General features: G+C 39.9%; 1 protein-coding gene across 6 annotated transcripts in view; it reads right to left on the reverse strand.

Moving 5' to 3' along the window:
- Positions 1–12955, reverse strand: part of LOC308060601 (uncharacterized protein) — a 134190-nt gene that overhangs the window by 97270 nt on the left and 23965 nt on the right. For 5 of the 6 annotated variants that reach the window (XM_080379511.1, XM_080379515.1, XM_080379514.1 and 2 more), the window contains one exon: positions 1–12955. This exon is cut by the window's left edge and continues 13616 nt beyond it; it is cut by the window's right edge. The gene's annotated coding sequence lies outside the window, so the exon portion shown is untranslated. The other variant, XM_080379510.1, reaches the window with a different exon arrangement.

Raw genomic sequence — 12955 nt, forward strand, 5'->3', positions numbered from 1 at the left:
AGAATTACAATTAAAAAAGCAGCTATAGCAATATTATGGATATTGTGACAACCTCTTTACAAATATATAAAACATCTTTTCAACAGTTCTGCATCTGTTGACATTCATTTCCATCGCTCCCCTTCCATCTCCCTGACTTCTTTAAAAAAAAAAAAAAAAAAAAAAAAAAAAAAAAAGTGTATATCTGCATGTCCAGAAGAAATGGGGGAGGAACCTTAGAAATTCAGAGGGTTCCCAGGCTTCCCACCGAGGAAGCAGGAGGAAGCCTGGTAAAATAAAGCTATTTAGAATTCTCAGACTGCCAGCCTACAGGGTAGAGAAGACCCCTAGATGTACACACTGGCATGTTGGTCAGACTTTCGGTCTGCTCGGTGGGTGCTGACACACATCTGAGGGCCATGGACACTCACTAGGCAGGACATCAGAAGCCCAAGGGCCAGAAGCCAAATATCTCAAGCTCTGGGAAGTTCACCTTGAGTTTTTTCCAATGAAACCTATGTTTAAGAGAAGTGCCTTTTCCTCAGTCCAAGAGCAATCTACCTGGCAGGACTATAATGAATCCAAAAAGCTTGGCCTAATAACAGATTTCAAAAGGAAATTAGGTGCTAAGGACTTTTGATGAGTGTAGATTTCAGTCTATCTGCACCCTCGTTCTTCCTCTGTAAAATGGAGATACCCATAATTCCTACTGTTTCACATCAATTACATGGAAACCATTAAGCTAACAGACTGTAGAGATGCTTTAACGCTCAAATAATGAGTGTAGCGTATAGGTAGCTTGCCTAAAATGAAGTCACCCACTTTTAAGACATGGTGTAAATGAAACACTGCCGGCTTTTGTATTCTTGACCTACAATTCTCAGAAAAAAAAACCAAAAAAAATTACTCATTTGCACATGACAGCCATTTAAAATCTTGGCAAATGTCAAAAAGAAGTAGCCAGGTTTCAGCTGAGGAAAAGTCACTTTCAATTCTGCATTCCTCTTAGGTGCAGATATTCACATAAGTAGTATATTCACAAAGAACGATCAGAAGGGATTGCAGAATGCTTTGTAGGCTACGGCTTTGACAAGGGGAGGTCTGCAGGTACCATTCAGGTGTAAATGACAGTATTATCCAGTGGGGTAGAACACGCAAACAAATGTGCATTGGTGTTTCGTATGACCGAGGCCTGATCCCACTGATTAAATTCCTGACTGGGGGGTAGGTTTGTCACCATCTTACATAGTACCAAATTTTACCTACATGTTATCCACCATTAACCAAAGGAAAACTGATCACTCCATCATCATATAAATTGATCTTGCTGTGACTTGGCGAGGAGTCAGAGCAGTGATGATATTGACCCTGTAAGAATATTAGGTCTAATGCCCAGAGGCATTAACCTTAGTTTAACCAAAAGGTAAATCTCGTGATGAAAGGCAACATTTTATTACTATCTGCCTGCAACAAATAGCTCATTTCTTACTACTATAACTCAATTTCTGGTACCGAAGAGCAAAACTTGCGTTTTACTTTCAGAAGCTCATGAGTAATTCGCATTGAGGTCATGGATCAAAACTGATTATGCAGTTGTAATGATCAAGTCTTGCAAGGTGTTATGCCTAGCACAAAGAGAGAAATGTAGTGGCTGAATCTTGTAGAGAGACACAGGGGTTTTGAATAAATTACATTTAGTTAAGAATGCCGAACAAGTTGCAGGAAGAAGATGGCAAAGCAGGAAAGATGTTCTTGACTTTCAGGGCAGTACTGATCCTTCCAGTTGCCCCATTATTATTTTTTTTCTGACAGAACCTATGTAAAACCGAGTAGTCACTTCTATCGTCTCTGTTCAGAAACAGCTGAAAATCCTACTGCTGGTATTTTTCCATGGCATTTGAATTAATGACGGGCAAGATTATGTTGCCAAAGGCCCATCAAGTGCAATCTCACTCCAATCACCAGTGTTTGCTTCATCCTCGGCAGTCTCTCATGCTTTGAGAGCATATTGCCTTTAATCAAACACATTAAGCCAGCATTACGTCAGGTCTTTCCTTGCATATTTCTCTGCTCTGTAAGATCAAGTTCTGCCCATAAGCATTTGTCCCTGCATTGTCTCATGACAGATGGTTTTGTGCAGCATTCCGCATCCCCAGCCTTGGGTGTACCTGCTCAGCTTCTACCACAACACAGTCCCAAAGTTACAATTTTCTCTCAATGGAGTATTTTTCTCTATTCAAAGAAAATGTCATCAGGGCTTTTAAAATCCGTAGGCCTACATGGTAGGCCACAGGAAACAGTACTGCTTCCCAAATTTAATATTCTTTAAAGTGTTTGTTAACAGAACATTGACATCTGCTTAATGCTTTCTTTACAAGAATCTATCAGATCTCCCCTTAATGTATTTCTTGCCAACCTCAACTCTCAACTTTTGCATTTACAAAACAGAACATGAAGTAAAAACACAGCTTAAAGCTCTGGAGCTAAAATTTTGCATAAACCTTTATTATTATTGTTATCATTTTGAAAGCATATCTGCTCTTTCAAAACTTAATCTTAATGATCTCATGCACTGAGCTGCTCTTTAAACAAAAGCCAGCCATTTACTGTAAAGCTACAAAGCAGAGAAGAAAAGCAATGAACTAAGGGGTAGGTAGTTAATGCATAGCTGTCCTCTTCGTGCCAACGCTGCCAGCAAAGCTCTAGTGCAAATCAGATGCCTCATTGGAGAGAATTTTTGGCAGCCTAAAAAGAAACAGCAACAGCTCAAGTGTATTTCTGAACCTTGCTTACAAACCCAGTCTCATGTACTGTAAACCTTCACTTGCTATTTTTAACCCTTGGGCTCCTGTGTTTTCATTTTGTCAAAGCAAAGGAATGTGAGAGAGATGTCTATTAGACTCCTTCACTCAGTCCAGGGGTTAATTACTCAGTTTGGTAGACATTTGAAAATATTATGTTACCTCTAACGGCGAAATTGATAGAAGCTTGTTTCAGGCTCACTTTATGTCATTATGGCAGATTAAATTAACTAATCATAAATTACACTGGCTAAAGTACATCTGCTACTCACTAAACCTGCAGAAGGAAGGGAAAGGGCTTTTTTCTGAGTAAAAAGTAAATGCCATGCAGCAAATTAAAGACTTTTTCAAATCAATAAACATACATGCAAGCAACAAAAGCTGGAAGCATCCCAAAGATGGTAGCAACAGATTCTGAAGACCACAGCAGCAGCCTAACACTGAACTCGTAGCTGCTGCAGAAAGACATCAACGCTGAACACTGCAGGAATATATCCACAGATCAAAGAGTAAAGACAGTCCATTAAAGAAGAAATAAGGTAAATTTAAGAAGAATAAGCATGCTTGCATTACTGTTAGACATCTTGGAGTACCAATATGACATAAAAGGTGTGTGTTTGCAGCCTCTACTTCCAATTTCGCCTTCCATTTTCTGTTCAAAGGGGCTGAACGCACCATTTCTATGTGCTTCCAAGGAAAGGTTGGATGTATGCATCACTGATCCAAAAGACAATATATATTTTACAGCGATCCTCCTGTTGGCCTCCACACTGCAGGATGCAGGTGTGACAGCTGATACCACATTAGTATGATTGAATTCCTAAACAGGGAATGGACAACTGAAGTTAAAGTTGTGTGGGACAAATGGAGAGAAAAATAGGCATTCGAGACTTCTGTGTAGTATGAAGTATTGACTCCCTATCTGTAAGCTCATGGTAGACCAGCTCAATCAATCACATTAAATTAGGAGTTTTCTTTCTTTTGCAAGAAAATAAGGAAGAAAAGCAGTATTGCATTATATTACATGTGGATGCCCATATGCATTTGTCAGTTAAAAAGCAGAATATTGTTTTGAAGTGACTAGATAGCTTGTTCCTGTCTAGGAAACAACCTTTGCTGAACAACTCCAAAAAGAGTCCAAGTAAGACGATCAGCCTCCCAGGGACCAAGTTTAGAGGGAGGGTAAACGAAGGACAGATAAGTCTATGGTGTTCTGTCAGGTGTCGCAAAGCGTCACAGAGTTTTGGGGCATCCAAATAGCCCAAATTTAAAGGTGTGAGCTGACAACATATTACAGTGTCTCCTGGAAAGGTACAGCACACACTGTTCACCTGTTCCCAGGTTCCTACTCCATCAGTCCCTTGAGGCAGATGATACTCTTAGTACCATCTAAATCCTTTTCCCTCATGTTTCCCTCCCGTTTTGTGTTCTCTGATCAATATTCCCAAACCATCTTCTATGCATGATTCATACAGCTACAATAAAAAGTCAGAAGGAATGAAACACAGCTACACGAGGATTTAGAGGAAAGGAGCAAGGAAGGGCATTGTGTCCCTCACCAACATGCAGAAGGCAATGATGAGGTTTAGTCCTGCAGTGAAAAAATTCTAAAAACTTCCTCTGAAAATAAAAGAAAGCTTAGATCACCATCAGTCACTGGATAACCTATTTTAAGCCCATCAGAGCCAGTGTGCTGTTCTCATGTTGCTAATTAAAAATGATAGATTCATCAATTAATCTCTCTTCCTGTCCCCTAATCTTGGTACGAGATTTTTCAAAGGGACAAATGGTAGTTATGTGCCCACAAGTAACAGTTCAGTCCTGAAAACTTGTGCCTTTGTCAACACGAACCCAACCTTTACACTACGAAACAACAAAAAGAAAACTGTAGGAAGCTTTGCCACCCTGAAAAACACAACAGATTTATAATTCTGGAATAATCTTATCCTCTGTACTATGAATATTGCTACATAAACCCTTCCTGGGCTGCAATCTGAACTTGCTCATTGATAGATGAATAAGCCTCTGTTAAATTTGGCAGAGAGGGATGTCCTAAGCTTAGACTCTTGATTGAAACTCAATTGCAATACTTACTACAGAGCAGTCAGAGACACTCCACTATTTAGGAAAGAAGCAATGAAGGCAATCTATTTTTATCCACATTGAAATGGAGACAAAGATAAAAGTCCTGCTGTTAGCTTAGCAAAGTGCCAGTCACATAAAGCAAGCCAACAAAATGGGTTATCTTTTCCCCTTTCAATATATGTATCACCAGGCAGTGAAATAGAATTGGGGTGTACAAGGTTAACAAGCCAGCATCATGTTATGAAGCAAGCGATAAAATTGTCTTATAGTTCTTAACTCTGACCTGTTCCAGTGAAAAGCTGCCAAGCAGAATTATGTCATCCTGAACATCTCTCTCAAACTGTTCGATATATGAAGGAATCTCTTCATCTTCAAGCTCCCTGTGAAGGTCACATGCCTTACTGGAGCTGACAGGCATCACAGAGTCTGAAAAATCTTCACTGGCGACAAGGGCTGCTTGAAACAAAAGTGGTAGATTATCTCTTAGCAAGCACACTGGTTAGTACCTTCTCAGTTCACGTTTGGCCCACCAACATTTTAAAACAACAATTCATGCCGTAAAATGAACAGTAATAAGTAACAGCAGTAGAACAACGGGTGGGTTCCAAGTGTCATTACCAGGAAAACTCTCCTCCAGACCAACATCCACATACAGGTACAAATTCAGTACATGCAGCTTCTTCCTTAAATTATTTTTCAATGGGATGCTTTGCATTTCCACTGTCACTTCCCCCCCTCCCCCTAAATCTTGAAGGAATTGGGATTTTGATTGACTTTGGCTTTCACTCCTGAGGAAGAAGAGGAATAACTGCAATTGAAAGGGAGTTTTAGGTGGAGCCACACCAAGCATTTCACCTCCCTCCCACTCACCCCAGAGGACTGGATTCCTCCCTTAGGTGTGTGCACGCAGCTCCTGCCTAAGTAATTGAGTCCAGTTCTGTTCTCACCCACATCATTCCCCTCATTTCACCGTGGTGACATACGCAGAACCAAAAGGTATGTGCTACACACAAATAAAAATAAATCCCATTCACAAAGTTACTTCCCACCTTAAAGAGACGCTGTGTCCTTTTTTTCAGTTTAATTCATCATGCTACATTGAAAAAATGGATCTTCTCATTGGTATCTTCTATGGTACTAATACTAGTTTGGGTCATAAATAAAGACAACTGTTTTTGCTCGTTTCTCCATGTTAGGATCACTAAGAAATGACAGATATCAGGTTGTCCACATCTGACTATCTTTCTTGCCACGTATTTCTGTGTGTAAGTTTTTATAGGTCTCTGTGCCTTTCTCTGCAAGAAATTGCCATATCTAGTTATTTGCTTTTCTCTTTGTCCATCCCAAGACATGAAAGCAGTTAAAAGATTTTTTCCCCCCTCACTCCCCTTTGAAGTCTCTCATTCTCTAATGAAGACCAGAAAAAGAAAGATAAAACTAAGGCTATTAACATTTTCAGTTTTGCTCACTACTCATTGTTTAATGACTTTAATTGTTGAGCCTCCCAAGTACTTAAATCACCTCGGTGCCACCAACACACAGGAAGTAGGCTGGGGTTTGGGTTGTTCTTTTTAATTTAATTACAACAGGATACAACCCAAAATCATGTTGGGGGAAGTGTACAGTACATATAAACAACCCAAACCATTACCTTAGGGTACACAATCTATCCATGTAGCATCTTACAAGCCTAATGAAAAGCGATTTGACCTACAATTATTAACTCCAAAACCAAAACTATATTTACATTTAAATTTACTGTAACGTTAAGGGTTTGGCTAGGAGAGAGAAAATCCAGGAAGTGCTGGAAAAGGAAACGTTGCCAACAGCAAAGATGCAGCATCGCTTGATCCCCTCGATGCTGTGCTGTACACAACGGGCCATATGCTCAGCTGGTATAAATCAGCTGCTTTACTGCTTTCACAGGGGCAGTGCAAGTTTGCATCCTGGGAAGACTGTACATTCCTATCTCACCATCCTCTGGGTGTAGAGAGACAGTTCTTATGTATCAAAAAAGGAATAAAAACATTTGGCTCACAAGGACGACCATGCAGGGATTCATAAAAATATCCTTTTTCTTTTTTGTGTTTATTATTTTTGTTATCAAGTGGACTTAGTTTGGGTGGAAGGCGCTGGGCTCATTAGCACATGTTTTGTGGAAAAAGAGCAAAAGAAGAGAAAAAATGTTGTCAAAAGCCTTTCTGAGGGAAGTAACTGCTAAAAAAACAGAGATAAATTATGATCCTGATTTGAAAAATATTTGATTAAAAGATACACATGCTCATTTAAGCACAGTTGGAAAAACTCTTCCTTTGCCTGAGCTGGAGGCAGGGGGGAAACAGGGTGGTTTAGCTGGTCTATTCCTTCCATGATGGATTTGCAAAGAAATCCCTGAAACTCAGTCACTATGAGGTTGCTCCTTATCTGAACTTACCCACAGGCTAGAGGCTTGGGCAGCCGCCCCCGAGCAACACTTGACCAAAACAAACCTCCACCTCTTTGCTGTACAGAAGTAGCCGTGGTGTTAAAAATGCTACTACTTTCTGCACACGGAAGGAAGCTGCTGAAAATTTACGAGCAAATTCATTGATAGATTGATAAACTAATTAAAAATGGGCTGCTCCAAGTTGCTAGCATCTGCATCGAACTTTTCATTGCCTCGGCTGTACTTAACACTGTGAGCTGTACTTTCCCACGTAGTTTAAATCACTTCTCCTTAGCACAGGCTGTATTTGCAGATGCTGCGCTGTAATTAAAACAATCTCTCCGGTATTAGCTTGGCTGCTTGTAACTTCATTTACTCCTGCATTTGTCCATTGGATAGCAGTGGTTTATATACTGAGTTGAGAATTTAAAGGGTAGGTTCACAAGCAGACTACAGCTCAGCATGGGTCTGAATGCATAAAGCAGCTATAAACTTCACATGGAAAATGCATTTGGGCTGCCTGGTTCTAGAAGACTCTGTGTATAAATTGTAGCCAGAAGAGTACCTCACCAAAGGTTCCTGCATCAGTTTCAAACAAGCAAAATGTGATGAAACATTGCACTTCCATTTTTTTGGTTGTTGCCAAAGAATAATATAATAGAAAATATTTTTTTATGGTATTCACCTAGCATGATTTTACATGAATCACTATCTTACATTGTTTGAGCGGTTTTAACCCTAGGTAAGAAATATACAGTCTATATCTTTCTCTAAAAACCAACCAAGCAATGTTACCTTTTAAGTTGCCTTATAATATGAACTAAGACATACCACAAGGTGACCAACAGGTTACTCAGTGACAAAATGCTTTAAATATACAATTATATAAATTCTGAGACATGCTCTTTCCTTTCCTTTGGGGATCATCTATTAATTAAGACTGTATGACTACGTGATTTTTCAGCTCAGTGGTCAAATGAAGAAAAGAAGCAGTTCTGTAATACTGGAACCAAATGAATCCCAGTTTTCTATAGATTTTCTGATGTCTGAGAAGGGTCAAACTCCCATATTAGCTTTTCCCTCAGCGGAGAGATTAATAATGCTTGTCTACTCGGCTCAGCTGCCCACTTCCATAAAACTGATAGGGAAGTCAGGCCTGCGAGACTTGCTCTGTGTTAAAAAAAAAAGTCTGGAAGTGAACAACAGGTTCAAAAATTAGGAGGGAGAAACACAGACAGAAATAAATACAAAACCTGATATATGTACACAGAGGTGGAGACTGTACAAGCCTTGCTTCCTCAGGAGAATCTTGCTTTTTCCTTGATTTTATTCACCCAAACCAAGAAAAATGAAAAATTCAGCTAGGGCCCAAGATTCACCCGCAGGACCAGCTCTGATACCCATTATGGCATTTTTAAGAAACAAAAGCACTGAGGCACTGCTCAAGACACAAGACAGCAGTGGGCTGCAGTGTCTTTCCCACTCGCTGCCTTCATGCCTGCACAGGGGGCTCCCACGCACCTGCAGCATCGCATTTGCTTGTCCTTGAATCGGTGAGCTGGCAGCTCAGCACCCTTCGTGCGAGACCACCATCCGCAGAGCACACCGCGCCCATTCAGATGGCTTTGGGTGGGTGAGAGATTTGAACATAACACCCCACATAGCCACACAGGAGTAAGACCATTTTGCCTCTCATAGAGGTCTGATAAAACTAGCTGGCAAAAAAGGAATTCTTAACTCAAACATACCTGGTGAGTTTAAATCAGAAACATTTGAGGGGATCCTTATTGCTCTCTAAATATGCTGTTTGCTATTATCCTCTGAAAAGCACCTGTTTGTCTTAACAATATTCATTAATGTCATTTGCAACATAACATGAAGTTTTAGGGCCCCTAGCTGAAGGAGAGAGTAACCCCTGATGGGTGGGTGGGAAGGTTTGCCCTTCGCTCCCTGGTTCCCTTGTTTAAAAGAGGACAAATACATGTGGTGCAATTCAGCTCGCTCACCTTTAGTCACCAAAAACCAACAGTCAAGTCTAAGTCAGTTGCCCAAGACCCTCCTGGGGCCAAAGGAAAGACATGAACTGCTTCCAGGGTGCGATTTGTCTAATCGGCTAAGAGGTGTCTGCATGAGGCCAGCTGAACTGCTGCCCAGGGCTGCTTCTCTCTCCACCTCCCACCACTCTGGGGGACCCCTAGAAGCTAACAGAAAGGGTATGAGTCCCTACCCTGGGGCAGCCTGTGAAATGACGTCAGGACATTTTCCTTAATCATACAGGGTTATTTTGATGATAAAGCTATTGAAGAATATGAGATGTTATAAATATCGGTTGACAGGAACTACAGAAGTACCACAGATGACATCCCGTGCCAATCTTTCCTACGGAAACAACATTGACTTCACAGCTAAACACGTTTTTATTTTAATCTACGTTGTTGCAGGATAAAACCAACAACCAACCTGCAGCACTACCATAATCCTTCTCAGCAGTGTAAACATTAACACTCACCAATAGAGAGCTTGCTAATAATTTGTCAAAGGTTTTTGCTTAAACTATCTGCATTAATTAATTGTGATGGTTGTACTCTTTTTTTGCCCCCTTGCATTTAAAATGCAACAAAATGGGTTTCAAAGACGTTACTGATAGGACCAGTGCCAGGTCAAAGGATTTTGCAACCCTAGGGAAGTAAAAACGTTTGCCCCTTCTACAACTAACGTTGCTCACAAACTAAATCGTCATAAAAAATTTTGCAGCTCCTGGAGCTTCACTGCTGTAGGCAGCCATCTGTTCTGTCTTTCTGAAAAGAGTAGGTCCTGTGTCTATCTGAAATATAATGGGAAACCTCATACAGATGCAAAGAACAGAAAATGCTTTTGCACAAAAGACCGCTGCTGAAAAAGGAGAGAGAGATACCCAAAAATATGAGGGCAGCCCTGAGCCGGGGCTTGTTCATACATCAGTTCTCCTAGGATGGACTAGAGGAGAGCAGCAGACATGCACCCTGTGCAAAGGCTGAGCTAGTAACAGTTTCGTGAATTAACTGGGTGTTAAATAACACCTGTAAAAATAAGTGAAGTCAAAGTAAGGCTGTTGGCTTGAGGTGAAGAAATCTTTTCTACACTTTGTTGTTTTTACTGTAGATGGAACATCAATTCGTATTTTTTAGCAAAGCCACAGAAGACATTTTCTTACTCGCCTGTTAGTGTAAAGCCTTACATAGATAACCTCAAACACTGTGTGATATGACCCACGCATTGACGAATGGCCCACTCATTTATGAGCTTAAATAAAGATTTAGGTTTCTTGCTTTGAGCACACAAGCAATGATATTTCCAGTCTTCTTTCGTAAGGGTGGAATTCAACGTGCAATGAAGCAGTCTAGAGAAAGCATGCCACTTAAGTTACACTTAAAACCACATAAACATGACTCAAAACAAAAACATTTGGGGAAAAAGATCTTACAGGCTCGCATTAAAATCAATGTCCTTTTTGCTTCTGAGTTCAAGGGGATGGATTACCCACTCCTCTACCCACATCCAGACTCAAAAGAGTTTTATTTTTCTTTATGCAAATGATTTTGTTATTTACCTTGGAAGTCCAGCATCTTGTTTTCTTCATCTAGAAGCTTCATCAGCTTACCATACAGAATTTGCTCATCAAATTTCACAGGACCTTAAAAACAAACACAGTGAAACATCTATTGTTTATTCCTGTAGTATTTCAAGAAACACTATTTTAAACTATAAAGATATAAAAATACAAAAGTTAAGAAACCATTTGACACTTAAAAATCATTTTCACATCACTAGTTTCATAGCAGAGGTGACTGTCATTTTCTTCTGAGTTATGATAGATGGTTTAAAATAAAAATAATATATAATCCCATAATTTTAAATGGTGAGCAATATTATATCTTGATCTGGACTGAAACTGGTTTACTAATTTTGCTAATAGACTACTTGAAACCATTATTTATTTTCAAATTGCCAGATTAATTCTATTTGACTCAATAAAAACTCAAAGTACCTAATTTCTTTTCTAATGTGATTTTTAATCTTTATCAGAAATTTTACCTTGATGTCCATAATAGTAGCAAGTTATCTAGTATGAGTAGTCATTACAGCACACAATAAATTTAGATTTTGTGGCAGTCATTCAAATTCCCAGTAACATCTGCAGATTTTAAAAAGGAGCAAGGGGGACACACATCTTTTTCCATGACACCAAAAAAAAAACCCACACAAAAAAACACTCCAAGTGTCTATATTCAAGGGAGAAATAACCAGTTGAGACTGTCACCTCTCCCAGTCTCCAAGACTCTGGCTTCTCTAAGTTGTCAGCAAAGACAGGTAGGCAGAAGGCCAAAGAGGTGCATACAAGGTACACCAAGTACATCTACAGGTAACATTGGGTGGCTCTTGTTAAGTGCCCAATAGAATCCCAAAGATTATTTTTTTTTTTATCATGAAATTTCAGGACCAAGTTTTTCAGTTACACTGAGCATTCAAACAGGGAGGCTTCTGCAAACCTCTTCTGCAAGTGCAGAATCTTTTCGATTTCTTTTAGCATGTAACACTGAAATGTTCCCTTGGCGAGGGGGGAAAGTAAATCCATAGTGGGGTGTTGTTTGTTCTCAGGGCATTATCAACTCAGACAAATTTCCAGAACAAATTTAATTTATCAAATCCAGGAAAGATAATTGCCAATATCTTCATTTTCACAGAATAATCCATTAAAGAATCCCATATGATGAGCACTTTAAAATGATATTTAACTTCGCATAATAGAGTTAGTGGCTGAAAATTTGCTTTTCGCCAGCTATTCTCTTTGGGCATTGGGCCTGACTTGCTTAAGTTGTAAGAAGAGTGTAACTTTAAAATGTGCTGTGCTTTATTCAACCTGTTCTGGTTTTGTCTCTTGTTAGTGACAAGCTGCTAGCTAGAAAGAGGAGGTAAACAAATATGGTTTCCAACCAAGGGTTGCCCGTGTAGGACCAGACTTCACTTCTGACTGTCCTTCTAACTCCATCTGCTACATACAAATGCAGATCCACTTATTTAACCCTTCTGCAAGGAAAACTAAACCAAACAACAAGCCTGGTTTGTGAGTCTCACCAAAACAGACTGGTCAAGGTAGGAAGGGACCTCTGGAGGTCATCTGGTCCAGTCCCCCTTGCTCAAACAGAGCCACCTAGAGCCAGGTTGCACAGGACCATGTCCAGACAGCTTCTCCAAGGCGAAAGACTTTCTCTTGGCAGAGGTGTGGGTAAATACAGCATTACAACTGCTCTGCAAGTATCAACACAACCAACCTGAGGCCCAAACGGCTGCTAACAGACCTTTAATAAACAAATATGTCCCCAACCTGTGAGTGGCTTTTTTGCTGGGAAGAAAAAGGATGAGCACCAAAGGAGAGTTGTTCACATATGGATCTCGGGTCTAGTCTGATATCCATGTGCCTAAAATCACCTCTCCACTCACACCCCCAGAACTGGATAGACTTTCTCAGAGGTTTCATCTGTTCCAAAAGTATAAAAAAAAAAACCAAAAAAAAAAAAAACACAACACCTAAAACCAAACAAACCAAAAACCCAAGCAATCAAAAACACAAAACACCAAAACAAAAAACCACAATGAACATTTAAGGTTAAGTGTGTGTCACTCA

This window comes from Falco punctatus (assembly GCF_963210335.1).
Source record: "Falco punctatus genome assembly, chromosome: 3".
Classification (NCBI taxonomy): Eukaryota; Metazoa; Chordata; class Aves; order Falconiformes; family Falconidae; genus Falco; species Falco punctatus.